Consider the following 17,454-nt stretch of genomic DNA (forward strand, 5'->3'; position numbering starts at 1 on the left):
AGCTTAATTGCAGTGTTGGGGAGAAACAGATTACATGTACCGGAGTTACGTAATCAGAGTACAAATTATGAGTAACTGTATTCGGTTACAGTTACTGTTTCAGTGAGTGGTAATTGGATTACAGTTACTTGGCTGAAATAAATGGATTACACAGCGGTATTTTCCTCTTTTCACATTTTGGGTTATATCCCTTTTTTTTGTTGTTGTTTTTTTTGTTTTTGGTAATTCCACTCATTGCTGGACACTAGATCAGGTCTAAAACCAGGTCTAAAACTAGGTCTAAACCAGGTCTAAACCCAGGACCAAACCAGGTCTAAACCAGGTCTAAACTCAGGACCAAACCAGGTCTAAACTCAGGACCAAACCAGGTCTAAACCAGGTCTAAACTAGGTCTAAACCAGGACTAAACCAGGACTAAACCAGGTCTAAACCAGGATTTAACAGGACTAAACCATGCCACTCGGACCGTGTCTCCTCCTCTTCTATCAATACTATTTTTAATCTGGTTAAGTAAAGACTCGGCCTTTTTATTTTCTTTTAGCAGACAAAACATTTATGTGAAGATTTCCTTGTCTTTGCTCCTCTACAGCAAATCAAGTAATCCAAAGTATTCAGATTACGTTACTCACTTTAAGTAACTTAATGGATTCCGTTACAAACTACATTTTGGGGTATGTAATCTGTAATCTGTAGGGGAATACATTTTAAAAGTAACCTTCCCAACAGTAAATGTAGTCTGGTTTACAGCGAGGACTTCACAAAGTTACAAAAAATGCACTTGAATAAACCATTGTTGAACCAAACACGATCAAAACAATAAATAAAATGGATTATTAAGTTTCTGTAACATTTTTGCCCGTAGCGTAGAAGCCTAATTGACACGTTCACACTCGTTCAAGCGTTATTAGAAGCCTTTTGACATTCAGTCTCAAAAAACAAACGAGCATGCAAATAGAAATGATCGCGGCCGGGAAAGTTATTGAGCTCATTAAAAGTTATCATGCGATTAATTCATTTATCGATTATCGTTACAGGCCTATGTGTGAGAGACTTTTTTAATCAGCTGGCCTGTTGTAATTCCCACTCCAAGTCAGTTCGTTATTGTCGGATTGTAAAATAAAGATCAGATTAAAGTCTAAAATAGCGTAACAAAGCTTCAGACAGACCCTACAGATAGTATCATACCCCCAGGAAATAAAAGATCACTGCCGCTTTTTTTTATTTCAGTTAATGTTGCTTTTTTTTCTTCACCAAAAACCCAGTCTCTCTCTTTAATATGCACATTTTTCATCTTCCAAGCACTTCTTCGTAAAGTCTCCAGTGAGCTGTCTGTTAATCTCAGCAGATCACCAGTTTCAGAAATACTTGGCATCTGAAAACATAACATATTCAGTAACTAATTCCATTCTGATGCTCGGTTTGAACTTTTGTTTGGATGGTGTCTGGTAGTCTGTTGCCGCCATCTGGTCTTCCGTCTCCCATAATTTCGGAAGTGTTACATGAGTTACAGTTTCCTTCCCATCAACTCAAACAGACGTGGACTCTCTCTCTCAGCTCAGCAAGGGGGACGGAATTTAGGACGCCAACGACTTTGACAATTTCTACAATATGGCAAAAAATTATTATCAAAATTTTCTTGGAGCCAGATCACAATTTCAGTTTGATCATGATTCATGTAGAGTATTTCATTTAAAGGGCCCATATTACTCAATTTTTTTATCTATCGGAAAATATCAAATGACAGGGGTGTAACGATATCCAAGTCTCACGATACGACATCACAGTAGACGTCACAGTATGAACCTTATGGTACGATATTTATTGCGATATGTTGGGGACGCTTACGATATTAAGATATTATACATAATAACAAGACTGACATGATAAAATGCTTTGACCATTTGTCATTTGGTAAAAGGTTTACTGTCATATTTCTATCAATGACATTTTGAACAGTTTGAAAAGCCTTTGAAATTGAAGTGCAAAATTCAAGTAACAACTAAACAATTGTGATAAAAATGTAGTCAGGAGACTCGCGAAGTACGTCCAACAGAAGTTGACCGCATCAGTGCACGAGGAGTGAGGTGTTTTTTTCAGGCTTATGCAAATTAACTATGTGGCTTTAAGTTTTGTTTCTGTAAAACGTTAAAAAAAAGCTGCGCAAAGATGCATGAAATACATTATTACTGAATGTATAATTGAGTCCTTCTCGTAGGAAATAAAAAAAAAAAAAAAAACTTGAATGCGATGGCATTTTATATTTCGATTCAATTTGATGTGCCACTGGAGCGGACTGAAAATTCTTATTTTTGCCTAAAGACACACAGTTTAATACTGTGACGAGACCACTATGGTATAGTGGCAATTTTACTACGACATTATCGTAATAACACCAATATCGTTACACCCTTAATAGCCGGATTTCAATTAACCGCCGGGTCTCCTTTAAAAGCCGGGTGCAGGTGTATATTTTGGTAAATAACTACTGGGTCCAAATAAATGCTGTATAGAAAGTAGCCTATCCTGACACCCCCAGCAGTCGATCTGTCTGCTGCCGAGGAGCAGCTCAAACTTCATTTCAAGTTTTTGTGCTTTATTTAACCAAGATATGATGATTAGTGCAGCGACACCACAAAGAGCCTGATGTTTACAGCCGACATAGAAGCAGTTTGACTTCAGTTCAGTCCTGCGTTTATCAGATTGGTTGTGTGACTGAATGGATAGGCTCTATTCTCTGCGCTGCGTCCGATCACCCTCATCTTCACCGAAAAAGTCTATATCCCTATTTCAAAGTGACATAAACAAGAAAGATGGCACAACGTAGCGGGCAGGAAATGAAAACAGTTTTGGGGAGTTTTGGTAATATTACTTCAGTTTGGCAATTCAAAGGAAGCAGCAAAGTCATCGTAGCTGTTGTGGCAGAAGAGGAAAGTTGCGGCAAAGGGGTGAGGTGGCAGGAATCGTGCCGACAAGGAAGGCAAAGTAGTCGCCAGGCCATCGTATAACTGCGACGCGTCCTTGGAGGTGTGCTATAAAAACTGTAAATTATAGTCATACTGGTTAAAAGATCTTGAGTACCATGTTTTCCCAGTTTTGCTGAGCAAGATTTTTGTGAGGAAGTTATTAATCACCTGCCCCAAATTGCCGCCTGGTCTCAAATAAATGCCTAGTCTGTTAAGTGATTGAAATAAATAAACATCCCGGCTATTATTTGATATTTTACGGTATGTTATGTTGTTTTCTCATCACAAACAGACCTGTAGTTGTGTTTGGTTTCATTTACACGTTTAACACACGAACCCTGCACATTTAGGTTCTTTAGTTTTTCTCTCATATGGAAAACACTCTCTTCCACTTTCTGAAGTCATGCTGTAATATATGAGAGCTTTAATTCTGAATAAAAATAATTTGATCCTGAATAAAAATTAATTATGCTTTAAAAAGATCATGTAAACAGTTATAGTAATTCCTAATGAAAATTATTTTTGGAATTAAACTTAATTTTGAAGCAAGTAGGTGGTTTATTCCGATTTTAAAGCTGAATTTGTTTATTCCTCAATCATGTAAACGTTTAATCTTCTTAAAAATAATTCTGGTCGTTCAGTGCATGCTCGTTGGGTTGCCTTTCTGACATGATCCGAATTCGGCTCCACCAGTCCTCGCTTCGGACTTTCATCCACGTCTCTTTACATTTGCGAGCGGGATGTGGGAGTGGGCTGAGGTAGAGCAGTCGTTGACTCAGTTTGTCTTCTTCCTCCCTTCTCCTCCTCAGTTGACATGAGAGAATTCTCCAGCTGCTGCTTCATTATCATCGGAAAGACTGCGGAAAAAGCTTGGATCATGTTTGTGTCACCGTGGCGTAACAACGAACTGAGATGACAAAAAGCCGTTAGCAGCTGTCATGATGGTGTCATGTGGTAATACAGGAAGTGTTTCAGCCCTGGAATCACCAATTTCTACTACCGTATTTTCCGGGCTATTAGGCGCTCTGGATTATAAGACGCACTGTCATTAAATGGTTTATTTTCAAACTTTTTTCACAAATAAAATGCACTGGACTTTTAATGAAGCACAACAGTTGGATGGGTCAGTGGGACTTTGTTTGTTCGTTCACGGTGACTCTGGGCTTTGTTCAGTTGTGGTGTGTAGGGAGGGTGCTGTCTGTCGCTGGATTGTCGGCGTGTTCGCAGTGACTCAGTTGTTCAGTTGTGTCTAGAAGTGGCACATTGCACTCGCTTTTTCGGTTCCTTCCTCCGTTCCGTTCCTCGTCAGCGTGGAGTGATGAGTGTGGGTGTTTTTTGCAGTGCGGTCGCTGTCTTCTCCGTGTGTGTTTGCGTGCGCTTTGTAGTGTGGCTTTGTAGTTTACTGAAGTTGTGTTGGGACACCCGAGTGGATTCGTTTATAGGGCGCTCTGGATTGCGGGGCGCACGGCCATTTTTTTGATAGGGTTAGAGGTTTAAGAGTGCGCCTAATAGCCCGGAAAATACGGTAAACAAAAGGTAAAATGTAGCCATTAACTTGAAAACTACCACTACATGACATCACAAGGTGGAACAGCATTTTTTACTTTTAACCGGGTTTACTCAAACATGTGTGAATGAAATAAAACAAAACTCCAGGTATATTTTTGATGAGGTAACAACATTATAACATGGCAAAAAGCTCACAAGAATCAATTTTGTGAAGTATAGGACCTTTTATGGGGTGAATAAAGTCATCTCTGCTTCTCTGTGATTGGTCACATCCAGCTGTCAGTCACTCAAACTTTTACAGAGGCTGACCAATAGCAGTAGTCATCAAAAAAATGTGTGAACAGACAGCGGCATTAAAATAGAAAAAAATGGAAGACAATGCGATGAAAATAGCAACTCTTCATAGAGATGAGATTAAGATTACATTTTTATCGCTTTTCGCCCAGCCTTAATTTCCATTCTGTTATTATGCTTGTTTGAAGTTCTTCACAGTTTTCTTCAAAGAGCCACTATACAATACAAAATAAAGCAATCCGGTGGTTTAATTCTACGAGTGAATCATCTCCTTGTTTAACTTTTTTGTCAATAAATGAAAAATATTACGCCCTCCTACAGCTGCAAGAGTCGCCACAACTGAATCAGAATCATAATCTGAATAGACGCAATTAGCAAATCACAAAGGGTGTATGTTTATGTACCATAATTTCCTCAACAAACAAACAAAATATCCTGTCTTATCCTCTACTGATTGTACTGATACTTTGACAGGCATGAAAACAGGTCAGGGGTGAATTTCTCTATTGATCTCTATTCATCAGGATTGACAGGCATGATAATTTTTTTTTTGTTTCTTTTTTTGGGCAAAGAAACCAACCTAATGAGTGTTTTCCACCATTATCGAAACATTAGCCTGATTCATCAGCCAGTTTCACTTTGTGGAAACCGTCTGACCTCACAGTATTAGGATTCGTTCACTTGACGGTAGGCAGGTACTTTTTTTATTTAACAAATCGCTGTTTTTTGGTCGTGACGTATGTAATGCGCCAAATCCCGTAGGAAGAAGGGCAATAACGTCTTTCTCCTTGATAAAATTCACCAAATATTCTCTTTGTTCCAGCTTTAAATCCTCGATCTCAGGAATCGTCAACACAGAATGTCTGTCTTCGTCTACATCCATCTCGACCGCTTTGTTTACTGTTGTCCTGTACCACGAAAAGGACCCAGACAGACGCTTGAGTTTGACGTCATGGCTTCACAGCTCTTCACTGATTGGTCGGTACGCTGTGTACAACTTCCGGGATCCTTGCAAACCGTCTAGAGCAGGGGTGTCCAAACTTTTTTCATCAAGGGCCACATATCTAAACACAGACAAAGCAGAGGGCCGATCGAGGGCCGTAGACGGGTGCTCAATACAGTCAATAATTGAAATATGTACATGATTAACACGTTAGAATGAGCCATCGTCTTTATTCATGCTAAGATCCTTAAAACCACACACTAAATATTCAACATTGGCTTTATCAAGGTAGATTTTCAAAAAACTTGCAGTAAAAAAATATTTGTTAATTGATGCAAGGTAATTTGGGCCAAATCACCTGGAAGTCTGAGGGCCAAGAAAAATGTGTCTGAGGGCCGCATTTGGCCCCCGGGCCATAGTTTGGACATGCCTGGTCTAGAGTTTTCTGACTCCTGACCTAGTCGCTGGATAGAAATTAAATTGAGCGGAGGCACTAGGTGGCACCAACCTGGCTATCGAAAAACATACCATCAACTACAAATGCCGACCATGAAAACCATACGGTTGAAATCACAAGGAAAACTTGATTGTAATGGCTTGAATGTCTGCTTTGTATAAAAATAAAGTTTTAAAAGACACTTTTCTCACACGTTATTTTGACACTGTGCACGTGATAAAATGGGAGTTGGAGCTGCCGATAGCTGATAAAAGCTGATATATTTAGTGATGTAAAAATTCACTGTAAATCTTCAAATGATTTTAAAACTTAGGTCTGGCTTTACTGAATTTTAAATAGTAAAGCCAGACCTAAGTTTTATAATAAATAGGGTTTGTTTAGGCAACATTTATTATTATTTTGCCTCTTTACAGTCATACTTAAACTGACACATTTGCAACATTCAGCGCTCACATAGGCACCTCTCAGATCACAAGTCTTCACAAATAAGTTTGATAAAAACAAACTGTATTTTTGTTGCTGACTAAACTCTTTAAACTGGTTATACTTATTGATTATAATGGCTTGAAAAGTTGGCTGCTTAAAAGTGACTTTTCCCATGGATTGTTTTGACACAGCACTCTCGCAGTACTTCACTAACAGCACGAGAAGAACACCAGAGCGTAAAGCTGCATCATGACTGGAACGCCGCTCGTACAGTTCGGCATGATTGCTCTTGGCAGTGGAACAGAAGGGATATTTGCTGACACTTGCCATATTGCTGTTACGAAGTGTCCTGACTAGTGCTGTCATGCGATTAAAAAAAATGAGAGATTAATTAATTATGATCTGTAATTAATGAATCTAATGAATCTAATTTTAATCTCACCTAAAAATTGCTGAGAAAAGCTTCAATTTGAGGTATTTTCATTTAAATTCATTATTACATTATTGTGGCAGATCAAAAGACTAATATAGATTTAAAAAAGTGACTTTATAAAGTCATTTATTGTTTAACAAATCTCTCCAAATCTCCAGTCTTTCCTTAACCATATTAAAAATATTATTGATAGAGAAATGCTTTATATATGAGATCACTGGTTTTAGTCCTTGTTTAGACCTACTTTAGTCCTAGTTTAGTCCTGGAATGGATTAATCCTGGTTTTAGTCCTGGTGTTAGTTCTGGTTTAGTCCTGGTTTAGACCTGGTTTAGTCCTGGTGTTAGTTCTGGTTTAGTCCTGGTTTAGTCCTGGTTTAGACCTGGTTTAGTCCTGGTTTAGTCCTGGTTTAGACCTGGTTTTAGTTCTGGTTTTAGTTCTGGTTTAGTCCTGGTTTAGTCCTGGTTTAGACCTGGTTTAGACCTGGTTTTAGTTCTGGTTTTAGTTCTGGTTTAGTCCTGGACTGGATTAGTCCTGGTTTTAGTCTTGGTGTTAGTTCTGGTTTAGAGGTTCACAGGAGGAAACGCGGTTTACGCCGCGTACGCGAGAAAACACGATCCACACGCGGCTCACGGGAGCACGTCGGTGTCCACACAGTGTCTACGGAAGGAAACGTGGTCCGCGCGTTCTGAGGTTAATGACGATGATGAAGGTGTGTGTTTGTGTGTTGTTGTGTGTGTTGTGTGTGTGTTTGTGTGTGTTGCGTGTCCCCTCATGTGGCAGGTCACTATAGGACAGTAATGCAGACATCATGAGCCTATGCAGGTTGTTTTCAGGTGATATTATATTTGTTATTTCTTTTATATTTCACGTCGGGAGAATAATTTCCAAGACACGAATGTGTTTTTACCTGTGCACTGCTGCCTCTGTTCTACTGGCTCTTCGACCTCGTCCATTGTGCGACTGACGCCACCAACGTTAATATGACGTTTACATCGCTGTTACTGCGCGCGTTTTGTGTGGCTTTCCGGCAATGAGTGGAATTACCGAAATAAAAAAATTTATAGATGTGTTTTGTGTGTGTGTGTTGTTGTCCCAACAACACATAAAAACAGGTTTTATAATAAAGAAACTCACATACAGAAACAGTAAAGTTAGAGATTAAAAATGAGATTAACGCGATTAAAAAACATAACGCGCTAAATATGACTGTAATTAATTCATCGCAATTAACGCTATAATTTGACACCCCTAGTCCTGACACATTTCAGTGGACGATTTCTCCTCATATTAGAAAGTCTGTTAATATTCTTCCCCTTGCCCCAAACTTTTCTACACGATTCACATAGGTCACCAGTTTATGATCAGATTATGCCAAAAAAAACCTCAGATAAAGGTCTAACTTGAGTAACTGAGCTTCAGACAGAGCAGAGCCTACTGTTAGCATCACAAACCCAGGGAAAGTTGATGACAGCAGCTCTAGAGGTTCAATAATCGGCAATTAATTGACAATAATCTGCCCGAAAAAACAGATCTTTCTCTCAAACTGCTCAGAGCCCAACGCCTCCTTTACTTCACATCATTTGGATCACTGCAATTTATACACGCAGGCCATTTCAGGGTCAAAGTCAAAGTGACGCTCATTTAGAAGCAAATGTCAACTCAACTTCAATCCATTTCGCCCAGAGACACCAGAGTTTTCCGTCGCTCTGGCAGCTCAAACAGGGCTCCCTGCCAAGTGACAATCACAGCCCATTGAAGGATGCATTTGTCTCAAGCCGAGATCTACAGTCAGTCCATGTCCAGTCCACTCAGATCGCAAAGAAGAAAGTTTCAAACACAAACTCTCGCCTTCCCTCTCCCACGCCACCTCCTCCTCCTCCTGCTATCTGTCTAATTGTGTTAATTGTATTATTCAATAAATTAAAGTGCTCATGTTACAATATTTTTTATCTATGTTATAATGTTGTTTCCTCATCAAATGCAGACCTGGAGTTTAATTTTTTAAAACATACTGTATTTTCTGCACTATAGGACACTCTGGATTATAAGGCACACTGTCATTAAATGGTCTATTTTCAAGCTTTTTTTCATGTATAAACCACACCGGACTATAAGGTGCATTAAACGAAACACAACAGTTGGATGGGTCAGTGGGACTTTGTTTGTGGCGTTCACGGTGACTCTGGGCTTTGTTCAGTTGTGGCGTGTAGGGAGGGTGCTGTCTGGGACCGCTGGATTGTCGGCGTGTTCGCAGTGACTCAGTTGTTCAGTTGTGTCTAGAAGTGGCACATTGCACTCGCTTTTTCGGTTCGTTCCTCCGTTTCTTGTCGGTGTGGAGTGATGAGTGTGTCTGTGGGTGTTTTTCGCTGTACGGTCACTGTCTGTTCCGTGTGTGTTTCCGTGCGCTGCGGGTGGTGCGGCTTTGTAGTTTACTCAAGTCCTGCTGGGACACCCGAATGGATTCGTGTATAGGACGCTCTGGATTGCGGGGCACGCAGTCGTTTTTTGATGGGGTTGGAGGGTTATGAGTGCGCCCTATGGTGCGGAAAATACGGTACAAACCCTGCATATTTAGGCTGAGTTCTTCTCTCAAAGTGAAAACACTCTGTTCCACCTTGTGATGTCATGTGGCAATACAGGAGTGCTCCACTGTGAGCACCCCTGTTTTTAACACAGCACTTCTGAGGTATAATGAAATGGGGATGAAGAAAACTGAGACATTTTCTCATTTTTCCTAGATATTGCCAGACTTACTATCGTGAACAGAACCCGTTTTCATCACATATTTCCAGTGTAAATAGAGACTATTAACTTGAAAACTACAACTTCATTATTCTGATTCTGATTCATTAGTCAGCTGGTTTCACTTCGTGGAAACCATCTGACTTCACAGCATTAGGATTCATTCGTTCAATGGTAGAAGGGTAGTTTTTTATTTAACCAATCGCTGCTATTTGGTAGTGATGTATGTAAATCCTCGATTTCGGGAATTGTTGCCAACACAGGATGTATGGTTCTTCGCTAATTGGCTGGTGCCCGGATTCGCACTTCTGAGGTTCTTGTAAACTGTCTAGTGTATTCCAATTCCTGACCTAGTCACTGGAGAGAAATGAAATTGAGCAGAGACATTTGGTGGCGCCAGCCTGGCTACAGCTGCATGACATCACAAGGTCGAGCAGAGTATTTTGCGTTTTGGAGATGTAGACAGACTAATAATACAGGATTATTCAAATGTAAAAGTGTGAATGTGTTAAAAGCTCACAAGAGTCAATTTCTCGTATTAAAGAACCTTTAAAGATGATTGCAGCATGAAGGCTTTGGTCTTTATGAAGATCAAATTTCAACTATGGCGTATCTCCCCGGTGTATACTGTGTCAATGGCTTAGATTAATTGGTGAAAGATTTTTACTGTTGACATTTCGCTGACAGAGTTTGGGGAGCACTACATTATGCATGAAAAATGTGGTAAAGGTTGGCATTTAGTGGTGGTAAATACAAATAATCTGTTAGGTTTGAAAGGTCAAAAACACTAAAAAACTTGGTCATGTGGTTACACTTATACAACAGTCAGACGTTTATTTCATCAGCTGATAGTTTGCAGCTGATGTCGTCGTGTGGTGCTAACTGTAGGCACTGCTCTGTCTGAAGCTCTGCGACTCTAGTTAGACTTTAATCTGAGCTTTGTTTTGAAACTACAACAGGCGAAATGATTTGTGTTCTTAAACAAGTCTCTCATGCAAAATTCAAATAACAAATTAACTAGCATTTGCCAAAGGTTTTTCAGTTAGACACTCTGACCTTTTTGTTGAAAATCAAACTCCTACACAGGTCCATGAATACTTGTATTCATCAGTCTCAAATGTTATTTAAATACATTTTATATTTCTTCTTGAGTGCAGTGTATCTTTTGCGCTCTTCAAATGATGACGGTAGTAAGTAAGTAAATCTGTTTCACCTTTTATTCAACGTCTAATTCAAGAAGTAGTAGTTAAAATATAACAGAAGAACCCTGGCGAAATACAAAACATAGTTGTAAAGTCGGTAGGAACCGTATTTTCCGGGCTATTATAAGACGCACTGTCATTAAATGGTCTATTTTCGAACTTTTTTCACAAATAAACTGCAACGGACTTTAAACGAAACACAACAGTTGGATGGATCAGTGGGATTTTGTTTGTGGCGTTCACGGCGACTCTGGGCTTTGTTCAGTTGTGGCGTGTAGGGAGGGTGCTGTCTGGGACCGTTGGATTATTGGCATGTTCGCAGTGACACAGTTGTTCAGTTCTGTCTAGAAGTGGCACATTGCACTAGTTTTTTTGGTTCGTTCCTCCATTCCGTTCCTCGTCGGCGTGGAGTGATGAGTGGGACTTTAGGTGTTTTTCGTTGCGCGGTCGTTGTCTGCTCCATGTGTGTTTGCGTGCGCTGCGGGTGGTGCGGCTTTGTAGTTTACTGAAGTCGTGCTGGGACACCCGAGAGGATTCGTGTATAGGGCGCTGTGGCTTGATTGATTCAGCATTTTTTAACAAATTGCAGCGTATCTCTGAAACCATCCCACCTGACAATGAACTAAAGCTGCTACAACGATGACGTGGTCAGCTACAACTATGACGCATTTGACATAGCTCCACCGCCTCCTCCTTGCATCGGCTGACAATTCCCACATGAACACCTAAACAAAAGCGACAGCAGAAGCTCATTGTTCTACACTGCAGTGTACATGATATAATAAGTTTATCTACTAGTGTTTATTAATACTTTACCAATCAGTAATGTTCAGCTGATGTCGACGCGGTGCTTGAGCTTCGTGCACCTCAAAGTCCTCGTCCGATTCCGGGTCCAACACATGCGGCTGAACGCGCTGTATCTCCATGATGAATAAAAGTTTATTCCTGCCTCTATCAGGGTGCACGTCTGTCTCCCCCTCCCTCCCTGAGATGGACGGAGGAAGGGCGGCTCACTCAGAGCCTACGTCACGTTTGGAGGGCGGAGCCTGTGCTTTCTCAGGACGGGTGGGGGGATGAGCGATGGTCGGTGTTTCATAGTTCCTGGTCTGTGACTGCCTCCAAGAAATCAGTAAGATTTCATAACTATTGTGTAATGGATGTTCCAAAACCCAAATTGTGCTTGTTTATGTGCAGAAGATACAACGTGAAAAGAGTTATTTTGCATGAGATGGGCCCTTTAAAGTTACCTTGATTTATATATTTGTTACAATGATAAATAAAGTTGGAATATTTTGTGAAATACAACCTGTTCTTCGCGCATTCATTTGCCTCAATCTACACACCAACACTAATGATACACAATAATGTACACATCCCCCCAGTCGGGCATTTTGTCAGTTCCTTCTCGCAGTTTCACCGTACAGCATACATACATAAATAAATATATCTGCACACTGCACCGCTGTTTGTTTGTAGCTATGAAAGTGAGGAAAATACAGCGCACCGGAGTACACTGTGTTTTAGGGCCCAGAGGTGCTGTTTTAAAATGATGAGTTCTGAAATGTGGTCCGAAATAAAAGCAGGTGTATACAGATAAAAATAAATAAATAAATAACAGGCTGGGCTGGATTTGCCAACACTGCTAAATCAAGTGACATACACGAAGAACACAACTCTGACTGGGGGTGTCACATTTGGCCTATAAAAATATTTCTAACTTACTTTCTTAACTCTCGATATGCATTCTCCTCATAGCGTACGAGAAGACGAGCACAGCCGTATCTTCAATCCAATAGGGAAATAAAACTATATCTTCCTATAACGTTCAATAAAGATAACTTATGATTTGAATTTTCATTTCCAAATCTCAAATAAAATCCAATTCATGTTATGCTATTTTTATTTCTCCGCTGCTGAAGAAATACTGGGGAGTTACGGCTCACGAACTGGTTTTTAAAGAGACGAATGAATGGAAACATGAAATTAGGCTAAGTGGTCTGAGTGTGCTCTTTTTTTTTTGCTACATGTTTTTCAACCAGCCAAACTTTCATTTATAGATAGAAAGTTGTAAACAGCTTTAAAAGTCCATTGTGTAACTTTTCTAGTGCAGAATCTGTCAAATGTTATTTATTGCTTTGTCTGGAATGTTTCTGGTAGTATAGTCTTGAACCTTTCTGTCTTCATGGAGACCAAACCAGACCAAGTTACAGGTCAGATCTGAGGAGAGGCGACCCCGCTCACGGTTAAAATGTTTTTATTACCTGGTCCCCGAAAGGTTGACCAGGTTTTGTATTCACCCTGTGTGTCTGTGTGTCTGTCCACTCACGATAATTACGCCATTTATGGACCAATTGTCACCACATTTGGTCCCTGGGTCAAGCCCCCGTGCTCGATGCCGCAAAAAAAAAAAAAGTTTGGCGATGTTCCAAGGTCATTTGAGGGCACACGGGTCAATTGAAAGGTCACGCCATTATAAAGGATAGACAGTTTTGGCAATTTCTGAACCATCTGTGGGCTAAAATATTCACCCAATTATCACACATCACATTTGGCACACACATAACTGGGGTACACTGGATGTTACAAGTTGAAACCGGTCAAGGTCACTTGAAGGTCAAGATAACCATGGTCAAATTTGCGTTTTTGGTCATAACTCTGTGAAGGATCGAGCTCGAGCAACGGGACTCACTCAAAATCTCAGAAAAAATTTGATCTATTTATAATTCTATGCATTTGTATAGTAAAATATTGATATTTTTTGAGATAATCACTAATTATAGGAGTTCTTTTCTCTTTCAGTGTATGCTGTTAAAATTCTAACTGGAACAAAAATAATTTCCATTTCTTCTTTTTCTGGTGACACACAACACACTGATCTACAGTCACACAACTAACATAAACACGACTCATGAAACATGACATTTTTGTTACACAATAGTAAACACAGACATTCTCATGTGTGACCAATATCACACAAATGTTCATGGGCCTGTACAGATACACACATTGCATTGTGGATATAACGATCATGTAATATGGACTGGGCTCCTCATAAGCTGCTTCTGTGGTGATGAACTGACCCCACCAATGCCTCATGAGGACCAGGTTGCTACTTCTGATTGGGCTTGTTATTTATAAAACTACCTATAATTGAAAGAATGTAAGATAATACACAAAGATTAGAGCAAGTACTAATGTGCAAATGTGTCGCTCTATAGTGAGATTGGAGGTGCGTACCTATGTTCCCCGGGTCCAGATGACCTGGAGCGTGGAGTGGTGTTAGAAGCGCTTTCCCCGAGAAGAACCAAGAGCACAGAGGACGGATTTAACATAACAGGACAAGATTTCACCAGGACTAAACCATGCCACGCCTCATCCCGCCTCCTCCCGTACGCCTGTTTGTGAAAATATTGTCCCTAAACGCTCGAGTCTGGCTGCCCCTCTGTTCCATGAAATATTACTGGACATAAAATCGGTCCTTGACGCAAAAAAGGTTGAGGACCACTGCTATAACATGTTCATCAAAACAAGCAGATGACGGAGCCTCCACCAGAAAAATTACACAATGCACTTTTAAATTACAGCAATTACAGTCTGTACCAATGTAATTGCGCAATAACCTTCTCCATTCTCCATTCTTGAAAAAAATAATAATAATAATAATCAAATGAATTCGAGTTGCCCAGCCCTTGGTGATAAATGATACATAGACAGATTGATAAAACACAGTAGTTGTTGTTTGACAGATTACAGTTTACTGAAATGGATAGATTGACAGATGGCTAGAAAGAGATAGATAGATAATAGATGATTGACAGATGATTGATAGAGGACAGATGGATAGAACGCAATAGTTGTTGGTTTTACAGTACACTTGCGATCTAAAGAAAATAAAAGCAGCGATAATGGTGAAAATAAACATAGAAATAGCTCAAGTGCAAAGGTCAAGAATGATAGATTCATAGAGAAATGGTAGATAAATAGATAGAAAACGGTTGTATACTTCAGTTTATCCTTGTGCTATAAAGAAAATAAAGGAAAAGGTAATAGTGAAAAGCAAGTACCTCAATAACTCATACACCACAAGTCCACAGGTCACGAATGATAGATGATAGATCAATAGAAAACAATAGTTGTACGTTTGACAGTTTGCCTTTGTTTCCATTATATTGCAAGTGTAGAGGTAATAGTGAAATTCAAGATAGAAATACTTCATATACCACGAGTGTAAAGGTCAAGAATGAGCCACCTGTGGAAATATGCAACAACAACAGCAACACCACCACGGAAACTGACTTTGAAACTAAACTGTCGGAGAAATGAGAGCTGGGATGGAAATCGGTCAGCGTTTACTGGACCCTCTCTGGTGTCCGCTGTAGTCCTCTCAGTGACTGGGCGTCTGTGGATTAAAAGGAGATGTTATCTTGGCCAGGGGCAAGTCAATATTGCACTAGCACGTGTGTGAGGCTGATAGGGGCCACAAATGGATAGCCAGAGGTCCCCGAAGAGATCCGGCTCAAGCAGCACAGGGAGCGGCAATTAGATGAAGGCCAGTAAGATGGAAGGGAGTTACATGTGCACACAACATACTGAAAAAATGTAACTGAATGAGGGCACAGAAGCTTTTCACACACTTTATAGATGCAAGGACAGTTTTATTCGTATTGGTAAATGGTCACATTTTTATATAGCGCTTTTCCACTGTCAAGGCACTCAAAGCGTTTTTACAGAAAGGAACCACTGCATTAGTCCACTATGTTGCATTTATTACCTTTGTGTCACTGAAGTGCGTTTAGTAAGCAAATGTAAATCATATATGCATCCATTGAATATGTACTGTATATTTTATCTGAATGTAACTTATGTGTCTTGTCTGGTTTTATGCTTGTAGTTTATATTTTTTTTATATGGGCATACGTTGAAAACTGGCACTAGCACTAAAACACTCAAAGCAATCTGGTTTGTCTAATGTTATTGTGATGTACTTAATAAAACATAAATAAATAAAAAAAAAATATACAGCTCTGGAAAAAACTAAGGCCAAAAATGCAAAATGATCAGTTTCTCTGATTTTACTACTTACAGGTATGTGCTTGAGTAAAGTGAACATTTTTGTTTCACTACTGACAGCATTTCTCCCAAATTCCAAATAAATAATTGAAAAAATATTATTTGTTATGCCTCAAGTGGAGGAGTTCAAGTATCTTGTGTCTTGTTCACGAGTGAGGGGAGGACGGAGCGTGAGATTTACAGGCGGCTCGGTGCAGCGTCAGCAGTGATGCGGTTGCTGTATCGGACCGTTGTGGTCGATTTACCGGTCAGTCTTCGTTCCTCCCCTCACCTATGGTCATGAGCTCTGGGTAGTGACCGAAAGGACAAGATCGTGGATACAAGCGCTCAAAATGAGTTTCCTTCGCAGGGTGGCTGGGCGCTTCCTTAGAGATAGGGTGAGGAGCTCAGTCACACAGGAGGAGCTTGGAGTAGAGCTGCTGCTCCTCCACTTCGAGAGGAGCCAGTTGAGGTGGCTTGGGCATCTGTTCCGGATGTGTTAGGTTTAAACCCACCTAAACATTTGTAAAACAAGAAGAAAGACAAGAGATTAATTCAGTTTTACTCGCGAGGAGAACGGGCAGAGAGTGGGCATCAGAACCGACAGTCTCCACACGTTCTGATGCCTCAAGGCCGTTCTCCTCTTTTTATTTCATTAGGAGGCCCTAGTTACAGAATGATAATTCTCAAGGGGAAGGGGAATCAGCAAAAGACATAATAAGAAGCTATGCATAGTACAAACATAAAACATGATTAACAATCAGGAGGTGCCTTAGGTCAGACACCATCATAACTCTTGCATGTGTGACAGTGGGAGTTGGCTTCATGTGAGGAATCATCTCGAGGTTCACAAGAGCGATAGGTCACTGCACACAGTTGTCAAACACAAAGAAGTTATTCATTTTCATACAAGTGATTGGTACATAAATCAAAGAATGTAGTTACATAAATGGTTAACTCATAGGCATAGAATATCACACAAGCATTTAGCAAATATGGGATAATAAAATTATTCTGACAGGATGCTTCCTGGATGTCTCCCTCAGGAGGTGTTCCGGGCATGTCTCACCGGGAGGAGGCCCCGGGGAAGACCCAGGATGGAGGGACTATGTCTCTCGGCTGGCCTGGGAACACCTCGGGGTCCCCCCCGGAGGAGCTGGAGGACGTGTCTGGGGTGAAGGAAGTCTGGGAGTCCCTGCTTAGTCTGCTGCCCCCATGACCCAGCCCCGGATAAGTGAAAGAAAATGGATGGATGGATATTGTTATTGAGAGTATTCATTTGCAGAAAATGACAAATGGTCAAAATAACAAAAAAGATGCAATGATTCCAGACCTCAAATAATGCAAACAAAAAGAAGATCATATTCATTTTAAAACAACACATTACTAATGTTTTAACTTAAGAAGAGTTCAGAAATCAATATTTGGTGGAATA

This window comes from Boleophthalmus pectinirostris, unplaced genomic scaffold (genome assembly GCF_026225935.1).
Source record: "Boleophthalmus pectinirostris isolate CB_2022bp ecotype Guang Dong unplaced genomic scaffold, ASM2622593v1 HiC_scaffold_22, whole genome shotgun sequence".
Lineage (NCBI taxonomy): Eukaryota > Metazoa > Chordata > Actinopteri > Gobiiformes > Gobiidae > Boleophthalmus > Boleophthalmus pectinirostris.